We start from the raw sequence: 14354 nt of genomic DNA on the forward strand, positions 1-14354 counted from the left end.
TAGAATAAGAAACATACCACAACCAATAGCCCATGCTCCCTCTTTCTCACTGTCTCCCTAATATCTATCACACACATATAACTGCTATACTGAATTCTAATATTATTTTTCATTTTTGCCAATTGAACTTTTTATAAATGAGATCATAAAATAACATAAGTTATATTTGATGAGTTCACTCAACATCTGTCTATATATTCTTTGATTTTCAAATATTTGGGGTTGGGGATTTTCTAGTTATCTTTTGGTTATGGATTTTTAGCTTAACTCCACAAAAATCAGGAAATATCTCCAATAAAGAGAACACTACTTATTCAACACAGGTATAAAAAAGCATTGACTCTTTGCAACTCCATGGACCGCAATGTGCCAGGCCTCCCTGCACTTCCTCTATGTCTGCTCAAACTCATGTCCATCAAGTTGGTGATGCCATCCAACCGTCTCATCCTTTGTCGTCCCCTTCTCCTCCCGCTTTTGATCTTTCCCAGCATCAGGGTCTTTACAAATGAGTCAGTTCTTTGCATCAGGTGGCCAAAGTATTGGAGATTCAGCTTTAGCATCAGTCCTTCCAATGAATATTCGGGACTAGTTTCCTTTAGGATTGACTGGTTGGATCTCCTTGCAGGACTCTCAAGAATATTCTCCAGCACCACAATTTGAAAGGGTGAAATACATTAATTGCATTGGTATAATATTAAATTCTAGTCCATTTTTTAGTATTTAATATTATACCAATGCAATTAATACATTTGATTTTATAAATAATCTTCTTTCTAAAATCTTTATAATTATTTAGGCCTTGTGGTAGGCATTTTAATAGTCCCCCAAAGATGTCTATGTGATAATCTTGGACCTGTGAAAGTTACCTTACATGGTAAAAGAGATTTTGCAGATGTGATTATGTTAAGGATCTTTGGATGAAGGGATTATTCTGGATTAGCTTAGTGAAACAAATGCAATCACATGGGCCCTCATAAAAGGAGGCTCCAGTCAGAGAAGGAGATGACATGCCAGTGAAATCTTAGGTCAGAGTGATATCATTGTTGGCAGGAGGCCATGGATCAAGGCAAGCAGGCAGACCCTAGAGGCAGGCAAAGGCAAAGAATGGATTCTTTACTAGAGCCTCCAAAAGGAATGCAGTCCTGTTGACTTTAATTCCATACAGACATAATTTTGGGCTTCTGACCTCAAAAACTGGAAGATAAATTTGTGTTGTTAAAGCCACTAAATTTGTTAGAATTCATCACAACAGCAACAAGAAACTAATATAGCTTTCCTTCGTTTTCTTCCTCTAGTTTTTTGTTTGTTAGCTTTATGGTGAACTTAGAATCAGATACCAAGGTAACCATAAAACTATCCCTGTTCTCAAGGCTGGGCAGCATCTCTGCTGCCTTATTCTTCTGGCTCACTTTGTGGCCTGCTCACCTTTGTGCTTGATAGTATAACTCTAGTCTTCATTTAGTTCATTGAGCATTTCACTTATGTGTCATCTAAGGGTTTTCACACACAGTATCCTCTTAACCTAAAGCTTTTCTTTCAACTTTCCATTTGGCTGCTGCTTCAATGCTTCAAAACTCAACTATTTCTCAGGGATTTTCTCCCTCTACTTCAAGGTCAGGTACCCCACTGTATCCTATTTCACATATATTTTTAATTTTATGATTTTACATAATTAAGATCATTGTATCTGTATACATTTGCTGAGAATTTTGGCATTCCTTAACAAAATGAATTTTAATTTTTATCTGTAAAATCATAAGTGCTTGTATCATGGGAGTGTTGAAAGAAATAATTGAAGGAATATATTTAGAATATACATTTTATATATATTAATTCTCCAAACATAACCAGGCCACGCTGCATCTGCTCAGTCAATCTCTGAATGACTTGATCCTTTTGTTCCTTTAATTTTAAATGTGATCACTTTAGAGAAGAGATGCCTTGGCTGGAAAGAGGAACTGAGAAAAATTTATCCAAGACTAGAAAGAAATACCAGCCACTGGACCTACCACCCTGGCCCTTTGTGGGGCAAGTGAGTAGCAAGATGAAGAGATATCAGAGCACCATTTCCTGGCAACCATTTTCCTGGTGCCATTTCCTGGCACCATTTCCCCAGCCAGGGGAACAAGAAAGACTCAGTGAGTGAAATGTTTGTACAGAGTAACCAGGCAAATGGGAAATCTACCAAAATGTTCCTCTGTTCCAGAAGCAACAAGAAAAAACTACAAAATTTCAGATATTAGTAAGCTTAAGGCTACCAGACCAAGGCCGATAGTGGTGTTATAGTGGTGTCCTCACAGTGACCCAAGATCAGTGGCATAACGCTAGAGTTATACTTGGGAAGAACTGATGCCATTTTCTTCCAGCAGGATGGGACTTAGAAACAAATAGTAAGCTCTAAAAATGGTTCTATTCCCTAGATACTTCTAGACTTAGCAATAATGCTTACTGAAGCTATTATGTTGTCTTTCCTCTCATTAGAAGTTTTATGATAGCTGGGACAAAAGTGTGTGTGTGATTGGTCGTATCTGACCCTCTGTGACCCCGTGGACTGTAGCTCCTCTGTCCATGGAAGTTTCCAGGCAAGAATACTGGAGTGGGTTGCCTTTTCCTACTCCAGAGGATCTTCCTGACCCAGGAGTGGAATCAGAGTCTTTTATCTCCTGCACTGGCAGGCAGATTCTTTACTACTAGAGCCACCTGGGAAGATCCTGGGACAAGAGTTAGCCTGATACAATCTTTATAGATTAATTTTCAATAAAAATTTTTAGATGAATGACTAGAGAACCTAAGTTCTTATCCCATTGTAAGCATTTGTATGTTAATTCACCTTATACTTTCTACGTATAAAAATGAATTTTAGAATTATTTTTGTCTTATACTTGAAAATTTGTTTTATATATTTGTGTGGAGGAGATGAAAAAAAGAAAAGCATAAGATTTAGTGAAAAGTGAATTCAAGCATGTTTTAATCATAATGCTTTCTTCCTTGGAAGTGAATCAGAAATTAGGTACACCAATATATTGTCAAGGCCAACTTATATTGAAAGTAATATTGTAAGTTTTGTCTGAGCTCACTGACAATGAAAATATGGCTGGAAAAAACAGCTGGACAGAATTAAGTTTGTTTTCTTCCACAGCAGTAAATGAGGTCAGGGTCTGGAGTAAGGTACTATGCCTGGTTATATTTAGTCAACCTGGTGAAATGCCTCCAACCGTATCCCAAAACACCAGGAGTTTGAAGGTCTTTAACAGCCCCTCCTCCACTAATAAAACTGCTTGCCTAATAAGAAGGACATATACTGACTGACCATTTGAAAATGTGGGGGTCTTCCAGAAACAGAGTTAAAACAATAAATACATATTGAAACAATAACAATGAAAGACTTTAAAAATGTTGGTTCAGTACTCTCCTTTGATAGAGGAGGAGTCTGAGGTGCAGAAAGTGATTCTAACATGAGAACTAAAGGTAGAAGACAGTTGACCTTCAGTATCCGTGGGTCTCATGTCCAGATTTAACCACTCCACATAGCAACCAGTTTTCATATAAGAAGCTTGAACATCTGTGAGTTTTGGTATCCAGAGGAGTCCTGGAACTAATCCTCCATGGATACTGAAGGTCAACTGACTATATCTTCTAAATTGCAACCCAAAGTTTTCTTCAGAATACTGCTTCTTCACTTCATTACAAGTAAAAACTATGGGGAAGACTATCTGTATCTTTTATTAGGATTGCAGACATTTCTGTGCATCTATTGTTTGGTGGAAAATTTTGTGGTTAGGAGCAAGCCTGGACTGAGAGCCACATTATGTGGCTGAACAGAAACCTGAAAATATCTTTAATTGTACCATTTTTAAGGTAAACAATTCATTCAAGTGTGATTAAAAATCAGAGCAAATGATTGCATCTTGGTGCACATCTGACTACAAAAGGAAACGTTTCTCTGTATGGGATTAGAAAGAAAGTCTTCTTTCACTCTCTTTTTTAAAAAAAAAATAAAATATTTCTCCACAGACGAGATGAAGAAACGCACAGAGCCTGTGATTGCTATGATTTCAGAAGAAAGGAAAACCCTGAAGTTCCTGACCTTTCAGGAAGTAGACCGGATGTGAGGGAAACTTGGTGGAAAGAAGCTGATATTTAAACCCATATGAAGTAATTCTTAATTCAGACTCTAGGGGTATTAGAAATAATTTTCAATTAGTTATGGTAATATCTCACAGAGAAGGTTCAGACAAGAATGTGGGAAAGAGAAGGTCAGAAAAAGTTTTGAGAAGGATTAAACTGAAAGGAAAATTTGAAGACTGAGTTAAGTAGGCTTTAGTGATTATAAATATTACCTACACAACAGAGGAACATGGTTTTATAAACCAGACACAACCTTCCAAAAGGGCTATTTAGAAAAATTATAATGGACATAAAAATATAAAACATAAGGGGAAAACTTGATAAATTTAACCACATTAAAATTAAAAGTGCAAACTCTTAATTATCAAAAGATACCACAAAGAGAGTGATAAAGCCACATCCAGGAAGAGGATATGTTAATACATAGAGCTGACAAAAAGCTCCTGTCCAGAATACACAATGAATTCCTATTAATGAGAAAGAAAGAAATGAAAATAAAATGAGAAAAGACACAAATGGACAGTCCTTAGAAGTAGAAACACAAATGACCATAAATATATAGAGCACTGTTTAACTGTACTATCAGAGAAATAAAAATTTAAGCCACTAAGCTAGTGTTTCACATAAACCAATTTTGGTGGCTCAGATGGTAAAGAATCTGCCTGCTGGAGACCCAGGTTTGATCCCTGAGTTGGAAAGATCCTCTGGAGAAGGAAATGGCACCCATTCCAGTATTCTTGTCTGGGAAATCCCATGGATAGAGGAGCCTGGCAGGCTACAGTCCACAGGGTTGCATAGAGTCGGACATGACTGAGCAACTAACACTTTCACTTTTTTTCCCACAGTTTGGTAAAACTATGTATGCAACTGGATTATAGAAAATATTGATGAGGATTTGGAACAATGGAGGACTATTACCCATTGCTAGTGGGGCATAAATTGATAGAACTATTTTGGGAGAAAAGTGGAATTACCTAGTAAATTTGAACAGTGGGCTCTTCCCTGGTGGCTCAGATGGTAAAGCGTCTGCCTACAATGTGGGATACCTGGGTTCGATCCCTGAGTTGGGAAGATCTCCTGGAGAAGGAAATGGCAACCCACTTCAGTACTCTTGCCTGGAGAATCCTATGAACAGAGAAGCCTGGTAGACTACCATCCATGGGGTCACAAAGAGTCGGACACGACTGAGTGACTTCATTCATTCAATGCCATGCTCCACAACATCTCCTCTCCTTGGGACATTTCCTGGGTAAACTTGCATCTGTGCTCTGGATCACATGAGCCAGAAACCAGAATATTCAGTAACAACACCAATATTAGTAAAATACTGGGGAAAACCCTAAATGTTCAGCTCAGCTAAATGAGTAAATAAACTGAGGCATTCACAAAATAAAATACTAATCACCAGGAAACAAAATGCATCCATATTAACAGGAATGACTCCCAAACTTACGATGGCTAAAATAAGAGCATGTATGTGTGTCTGTGTGTCGGTCGCTTAGTCACGTCCAACTCTTTGCGAACCCATGGACTGTAGCCCGCCAGGTTCCTCTTTCCATGGAATTCTCCAAGCAAGATTACTGAAGTGGGTTGTCATTTCCTTCTCTAGGATCATTTTCCTTCTCTTCTCCACCCAGGGATCAAACCCAGGTCTCCTACATTGCAGGTGGATTTTTTACCATCTGAGCCACCTGGGAAGCCTAAAATAAGAGTATATGATCATCATATTTATATAAAGGGTCAAAACCAACCAAAACTAAGCAATTTATTAATTACAGACACGTAAGTAGGTGGTAAAACTACAGAAAAAAGCCAGGAAATGGTAGAGATAAAATTCATGATTAAGGTTACCCCTTGTAGGGAGGAAAAGAAATGAGTAAAGATAGCTTAAGGAGGACAAAACTGTTGGTTTGGTATTAGCTGCACTGGTGTTTATTTTATTATTATTATTTAACCATTTAAATGAGTCCCATATGTTTTTTAATTTTTGATGTTTCAATATAAAAATTCTCCCCAAATCAGTAAGCTGCAGAAGAGAAAGGCCAACACAAGTTATAGATTGGGAAGATAAGACATATATATATCCTGTTGGATGATGCAAACATCTCTCTGCTAACTCAATCCTGCTGTCTCTCAAGGAAGAGCTGTCTCTCAAAGGAGTTGCTATCTCTCATGAAAATTCTTTTTTTGGCCCAACCATTCCATCATCCCACTCAGCCCCACTCCATGCATTCCAGGTTAAAGACCTTAGTGTTTCATGAAAAACTATAGCAAATAATCAGACTCCCCCCTCTTCTGTTTCCAACCAGCTCACCATGATCAGTTTCACTGGTGAGAAATATATGTATTATTCAGTCTACCACTCAGATACAATTCTGGCTAATGCAGATAAGAGATAAGGGGATCAAAATTAATTTTGCCTACTCTGATCAGAATTTTGAAAGTACTTGTTAGGAAGATAGGTTTGAATCTGGATCCAGTGCTAATTTGCTACCTAACATCTAGTAGTTTTGGAGAAGGAAATGCTGACCCACTCCAATATTCTTTCCTGGGAAATCTCATGGACAGAGAAGCCTGGCAGGCTACAGTCCATGCAGTCTCAAAAGAGTTATTCGCAACTTAGTAACTAAACAGCAGTGACATTTGGTGGTTTAATTTACTTTTGTGAACTAGAATCCTCATTTGTAAATGAGGATTCCTAATTCCAAACTCTTAGTGCTATGATGAAAATGCACACAAAACCACAGAGCACGTTATCTGTGCTGTGTGCTGCTATGCTTAGTCACTCAGTCATGTCAGACCCTTTGTGACCCCATGGACTGCAGCCCACCAGGTTCCTCTGTCCACGGGAATTCTCCAGGCAAGAATACTACAGTGGGTTGCCATGCTCTCCTCCAGGGAATCTTCCCAACCCAGGGATTGAACCCAAGTCTTCCACATTACACACAGATTCTTTACCATCTGAGCCACTAGGCAAGCCCATGTTATCTGGATAAAACTTAAATGACAGCTTTAAAAGAAACTGTCAGATTTCAACTAGCCTATATATATACAGTATGTTTCATGTGGAGTTTTTTTTCTTAAACTTTAGATTAACTGAACTTTGCACTATGAATGGAGATTTTTATAGAGTCTGCCATAGGGTGTGTGTGTGTTCACAAAATATAAATGATATGTAGTAGTAACAATTTCAAATTGCTCAGCACTAAGTACTGTAACCCCTTTATCTTCTACTTTGCACATTCTGCACCATTTCTTCCTGCCTCAGTTATTTTTGCATTGCCAGAGCTGTTTTTCTGTATTAGAGCACATATCAGGGGATTGCAGAGAGTACTTAATCCCTTTGTTTGCAACCACTTGAAGTTCAGTCCTCATTCTCTGTCTTTAACTACTCTGGGGCCTTTGTTTAAAATTCACTAAATTTAAGAAGTTTCGTTCTGTCTTCAATATATTCAGCGGCATGTCTGTTGCCAATTACTTATCACCAGGGAATTGCTTTGACTTGTGTCTGCTGCACTGTTCTGCTCTCTTGGTTTCTGCATTACATCTTCATCTCTTAACAATGACCTCTCTGTTCTACTTTTGAGCGGGATGGCCAGTTGACGTTTATATCCATTCCTTCTGGCAGAAAGAAAATCTAAGAGCTAGTCCTGTTACAGAGAGTCCTGAACTCAATTCGTATGTCCTTTAAAAACTGAGGATTTTCCTCTCTAAATATTTTATAGTGATAGTGGAAGAAAAACAAATACAATTCAAAATGACCTAAGGATTATTTTTTTTTTCCAAGTAATGAGAAAAGATATAATTTGGTAAAACCCTATAATCAGGTCATCAATGTATCTCCTCTGCCTGGCACAATATTTGGTATGTGGTCTGTTGTAAGACAGCTATTTAATAACATTCATTAATTTGAACAAATTAATACATTTGCATGAATTAATAAGGGCTTCCCTGGTGGCTCAGTGGTAAGCAATCCACCTGCAATACAGGAGTCACAGGAAACACTTCAATCCCTGGATCAGGAAGATCCCCTGGAGGAGGAAATGGCAACCCCTCTCCAGCATTCTTGCTTGGAAACTCCCCATGGACAGAAGAGCCTGGTGGGCTACAGTCTGTAGGGTTGCAAACAGTTGGACACAACTGAAGCGACTTAGCACTCACTCATGCATGAATTAATAAAGTGAATGACAAAGGAAATATTTTATTCTCAACCTTGACATAACCCTGAAAACCCTGATTAATGAGAAAATGTGTGAGTCCCTAGGAATTCTTGTCAATATAATCTTTTCAAAACACTTTTTATTTGAGAATAGCTTTATATTTGCAGGAAAGTTGAAAAAATAGGACAGAGGTTACATAAAGCCTACACCTTGTTTTCCCTGATCATATGTGAGTGCCATCCACTTGCCACAACTAATGAACCAATATTTATACATTATTAGTACTAAAGTTAACACTAATTTGGACTTTCTTTGTTTTTAGGTAATAGGTTCCAAGATCCTACCAAATTACTTTTCCTTCGAAGTGACACTGACGATTTGACTCCTATTTCATTGGCAAAAACAAGCTCTGCAACCATATCTCGCCCTGGGAAGACAGGGAACTGTGATTTTATAAAGCTTGTGAAAGTCTAAAGAAAGAAAAATATATTGGTCAACAAGATTAAATGATCACTATAAATAATAGTAATTCACATATGTACTACATTTTAACAGTTCAGAAAGTTGTTCCAGGATGTTTATCTGTGTTCATTTTAAGGTTAGAGATAAGGTAGTAGAGACTTTGGGAACAGAAGAATCCAAGGTTAAATAGCTTTGTCTCCAGTACTCTTGCCTGGAAAATCCCATAGATGGAGGAGCCTGTTAGGCTGCAGTCCATGGAGTCACTAAGAGTTGGACATGACTGAGCGACTTCACTTTCACTTTTCACTTTCATGCATTGGAGAAGGAAATGGCAACCCACTCCAGTGTTCTTGCCTGGAGAATCCCAGGGACGGGGGAGCCTGGTGGGCTGCCGTCTATGGGGACTGAAGCGACTTAGCGGCAACAGCAGCAGCAGAGTTGCTCAGCTAACAGCCAGCCAAAATTCAAACCCCAAACTTCTAACGATGATCTGATAAAAATACTCTTCCCTGTAAACCAAAAATGTCTCCTGATTTTGTTTGCAGATTTTGGTTCTTATTCACCTAGCCAGAAGAAATTCAATGCCCTATAGTAGAGATCATTGAACGTTTCCATTAAGAGAAGATGGTATATTGTTGAGACTGTGCTGGCTACATGATCTCTGTCAGGACTACTCAATTTTGCTATTGTACATCAAAAGCAGCAAAATTCATTTGAAATTGTTAATCACTCAGCTGTGTCTGACTCTTGGTGATCGATCCCCTGGACTGTTGCCCACCAGGCTCCTTTGTCCATGGAATTCTCCAGGCAAGAATATTGGAGTGAGTAGCCATTCTCTTCTCTATGGAATCTTCCCAATCCAGGTCTAGAATCCTGGTATGGAACCCAGGTCTCCTGCATTGCAGGCAGATTCTCTACTGTCTGAGCCACCAGGGAATCCCTAAAGTTAGAGATAAAATAGCAGCAACTTTGGACAGAAGAAAATATGAACAAATGAATGTGTTCCAATAAAACTTTACAAAAGCAGAGGGTAAGCTGGACTTGGGGGGAAGGCCATAATTTGCTAATGGCTGTCCTAAAAACTGGAGAAATTTACATAGCCATCTGTGATATAGTGATATATACAGTCCGTGATATCTACAACTCAAGACTTGTTGATTTGTTCATCCCATTATTCTTCAAGACTCTTTCTCTATGAGTTTTTTTCTTTTTAAATTATGGTTTGCATCCTAAAGAATGGTTTCTGTTCTTTGTTAATCTTCTGTTAACACCATTTTATATCTCATTGTAACTTATGATTATCTCTGGTCTAACAGGGTTGCTTACTTGTCTCTTAAGGAGAGTATATGCAGATCAAAATATTCTGAGACCACACTTAGGGATACAAGGAGTTGAAATAAGATAGATATAGGATCAGGGTCAATTAAAACTACAAAGAATTAGCAATGCACATGCTGAAGTTTCAAAAAAAATGAATCATAATTCTTAAGACCTTTCCATACAGATCTGTGCTGCTTTCATCCAAAGACACTCTAAGTTTTTACTGCTCTGCCCTCTACTGAAATATGTAATGGGACACTTTGAACAAGTTTCCAACCTTTCCTTTTGTTATTTTCTGTGATTTTAAAAAATATATAGATAAAAATTCTGTGTGGTCTTTATCATATACATCATATCAACAAATGATGGGAGAAGTAAAAAAAAAATACTATAGGGGATTTTTGAAAGGCTTTCAGTCTGTATTTATATAAATTACTTTGTCCTTTTATGTAATCACAATAAGGAGTTGGATTGAAACTTTAAAATATTTTTAACTATGGAAATACATTTATATACAGTTTGTGAATAACAGCATGCTTGTATGTAAATAATACATATGTTTATATATTTCTATGCATATGAGCACATGCATATCTATAGATAAAGTTAGAAGTTTAAAAGAAACTCAGGGGAGCGCATGTACACCCGTGATGGATTCATGTCAATGTATGGCAAAACCAATACAGAATTGTAAAGTAAAATAAAAAATTAATTAATTAAAAAAAAAAAAGAAAGAAACTCAGGTTGGTGGGGTGTAAAAGCTAAGATTTCCAAGTGTTCCCCATATGTGTAGGGTGTACTTAACACAACTAAATATTTTATAATGATTAATGAGCAGGAGAGTATTCTCTTCTTAAAGCATTCCCTGGGCTTGCTAAGGGCTGTACTTAAGCTCCTCTTCTATTCTGATACTTGTTCAAATGACTGAATAGAACCCCTTTGGGACTTGGTCTCAAATCCAGCTATAACAATTTGATGGATTAAAATTGACCTCAAGTTCTTTGTAGCACCTTGCAAGAAGCAGTCTCTTTTCCAAGCCCTTGACTTTGGTTTGGCCTTGTGAAACACTTTGACCAGTAGAAGTGATTTTGCACAGCTTCTGAGGTGAGCATCAAGAGGCCTTATGGCTTTTGCACTTGTCTTCTTGGAACACTGAGACTGTGTGGAGAGAAGGGTCAGACATCAGTTAGCCCCAGTCACCAGACATACGAATGAAGCATTCTTGAAACGTTCAGCTCCTGGTAATCAACCAACTGAGTGAAGGCATATATGTCAGCCCAGGTGACCCCAGGAGAGGAATCATGCATAAGATCCATCCCACTGCATGGTGAGACATGATTAATTTCTTTTCTTTTAAGCCATATATGTTGTAAAACAAAATATGATAATTTGAGAAAACCTCTAAACATAATCAGTTTCTGAAGTAAGAATATATGAAAGGGTGAGTTTGTTTGTATATTTGTATGTGTTGAGTAAAAATAATAGTGGGTCACAATTAATATTTATTTAGCACCCCATGTGTGAAAGGCATTGTGAGATATCCTTATTTAAACCACTACATTTTATGTGTCTATTCTGATTTTGGTATCAGGGTTAACCAAAGAATGAATTAATTTCCCTCTTCCACTTTGGCACATAAAAATTTAATTTTCTGCATCAGCAGAGAAGATAACCCCATGGAAATAATTAAAAGAAAATATATACCTTCATAAAATGTTCAGTTTAGTTCAGTCACTCAGTCATGTCCAACTCTTTGCAACCCATGAACCGCAGCACGCCAGGCCTCCCTGTCCATCACCAACTCCCGGAGTTCACTCAAACTCATGTCCATCGAGTCAGTGATGCCATCCAGCCATCTCATCCTCTGTTGTCCACTTCTCCTCCTGCCCCCAACCCCTCCCAGCATCAGAGTCTTTTCCAATGAGTCAACTCTTCGTATGAGGCGGCCAAAGTATTGGAGTTTCAGCTTTAGCATCAGTCCTTCCAGTGAACACCCAGGACTGATCTCCTTTAGAATGGACTGGTTGGATCTCCTTGTAGTCCAAGGGACTCTCAAGAGTCTTCTCCAACACCACAGTTCAAAAGCATCAATTCTTCAGCACTCAGCTTTCTTCACAGTCCAACTCTCACATCCATACATGACCACTGGAAAAACCATAGCCTTGACTAGACGGACCTTTGTTGGCAAAGTATTGTCTCTGCTTTTGAATATGCTGTCAAGGTTGGTCACAACTTTTCTTCCAAGGAGTAAGTGTCTTTTAATTTCATGGCTGCAATCATCATCTGCAGTGATTTTGGAGCTCCCAAAAATAAAGTCTGCCACTGTTTCCACTGTTTCCCCATCTATTTGCCATGAAGTGATGGGACCAGATGCCATGATCTTTGTTTTCTGAATGTTGAGCTTTATTTTTTTACTTTCCTCTTTCACTTTCATCAAGAGGCTTTTTAGTTCCTCTTCACTTTCTGCCATAAGGGTGGTATCATCTGCATATCTGAGGTTATTGTTATTTCTCCTGGAAATCTTGATTCCAGCTTCTGCTTCTTCCAGTCCAGCGTTTCTCATGATGTACTCTGCATAGAAGTTAAATAAGCAGGGTGACAATATACAGCCTTGATGTATTCCTTTTCCTATTTGGAACCAGTCTGTTGTTCCACGTCCAGTTCTAACTATTGCTTCCTGACCTGCATACAGGTTTCTCAAGAGGCAGGTCAGGTGGTCTGGTATTCCCATCTTTTTCAGAATCTTCCTGTTAACTTAAAAACTATTCCCAGACATAATAGGCAAAATCAAATGACAGATAAATTAAGGGGAAATATTTGCAACTTATATCTCAAAAATCTAAGGTTTGTAAGCTTAAAAATTTTTTTCTAAAACAATAGGTGAAGTTCAAACACCCAATAAGTGGAAAAATGTAACTACTAAAATTACAAATACTCATATCTAAAGGATGTGTGTTCAAGAAAAAATGAAATCTTGAAGCCAAAATTGACATCATATATTTATTAACAAGGACTATTTTGTTAATTTATCCATTCTCTCAAATGACACTGTGTAATGCCAGTACCAGAAACCTGTATGCAGGTCAAGAAGCAACAGAATCAGACAGGGAAAAATGGACTGGTTCAAAACCAGGAATAGAGTACATCAAGGCTGCATATTGTCACCCTGCTTATTTAACTTAATGCAGAGTATATCACGCAAAATGCTGGGCTGAATGAGGCACACCCTGGAATCCAGATTGCCAGGAGAAATATCAATAACCTCAGATATGCAGATGACACCACCCTTAAAGCAGAAAGCAAAGAAGAACTAAAGAGCCTCTTGATGAAAGTGAAAGAAGAGAGTGAAAAACCTGGCTTAAAATTCAACATTCAAAAAAGTAAGATCATGGCACTCAGTCCCATCACTTCATGGCAAATTGATGGAGCAACAGTGGAGGTAGTGACAGACTTTATTTTCTTGGGCTCCAAAATCACTGCAGGTGGTGGCTGCAGCCATGAAATTAAAAATTGCTTGCTCCTTAGAAGAAAACCTATGACAAACCTGGACAGCATGTTAGAAAGCAGAGACATTATTTTGCTGACCAAGGTCTGTCTAGTCAAATCTATGGTTTTTCCAGTAGTCATCTATGGATGTGACAGTTGGACTCTAAAGAAGACTGAGCACCAAAGAATTGATGCTTTTGAACTGTGGTGTTGGAGAACACTCTTGAGAGTCCCTTGGACTGCAAGGAGATCACATCAGTCAGTCCTAAAGGAAATCAACCCTGAATATTCAATTGAAAGGACTGATGCTGAAGCTGATGCTCTGATACCTGGGCCACCTGATTTGAAGAGCTGGCTCATTTGAAAAGACCCTGATGCTAGGAAAGATTGAAGGCAGGAGAAGGGGACGACAAAGGATGAGACGGTTGGATGGCATCACCGACTTGACAGACATAAGTTTGAGCAAGCTCTGGGAGTTGGTAACGAACAGGGAAGCCTGGCGTGCTGCAGTCCATGGGTTTGCAGGGTCGAACATGACTGAGCAACTGTAATGAGGAACTTTAAAATGAGCAAAACGTAATTCTCCCCTGAATTTTTCCCGAGCCAAATTGGAGCAGACAGAAAAAAACAAAATGATCAACACAATAGAAGGTGTTAGTACTAAATCGTTCAGATTAATCAGCTGGTTCTGGAGTTTCTCCTTGCTCCCTTGACATATTAAGAGGCCATGTTGGGGAAAAAACTCATATAACAAGAAACTATGAGCAGTCGCTAGGAGCTGAGGACAGCCTCCAACTG

At 38.4% G+C, this 14354-nt stretch overlaps 1 pseudogene; it reads left to right on the forward strand.

Annotated features, from left to right (window-relative positions):
* The first annotated feature begins 4019 nt into the window (after window positions 1–4019).
* The window catches only part of LOC120878792, a 54389-nt pseudogene continuing 44054 nt past the window's right edge, over window positions 4020–14354 (forward strand).

The sequence above is a fragment of the Oryx dammah genome, unplaced genomic scaffold (genome assembly GCF_014754425.2).
Source record: "Oryx dammah isolate SB20612 unplaced genomic scaffold, SCBI_Odam_1.1 HiC_scaffold_19, whole genome shotgun sequence".
Classification (NCBI taxonomy): Eukaryota; Metazoa; Chordata; class Mammalia; order Artiodactyla; family Bovidae; genus Oryx; species Oryx dammah.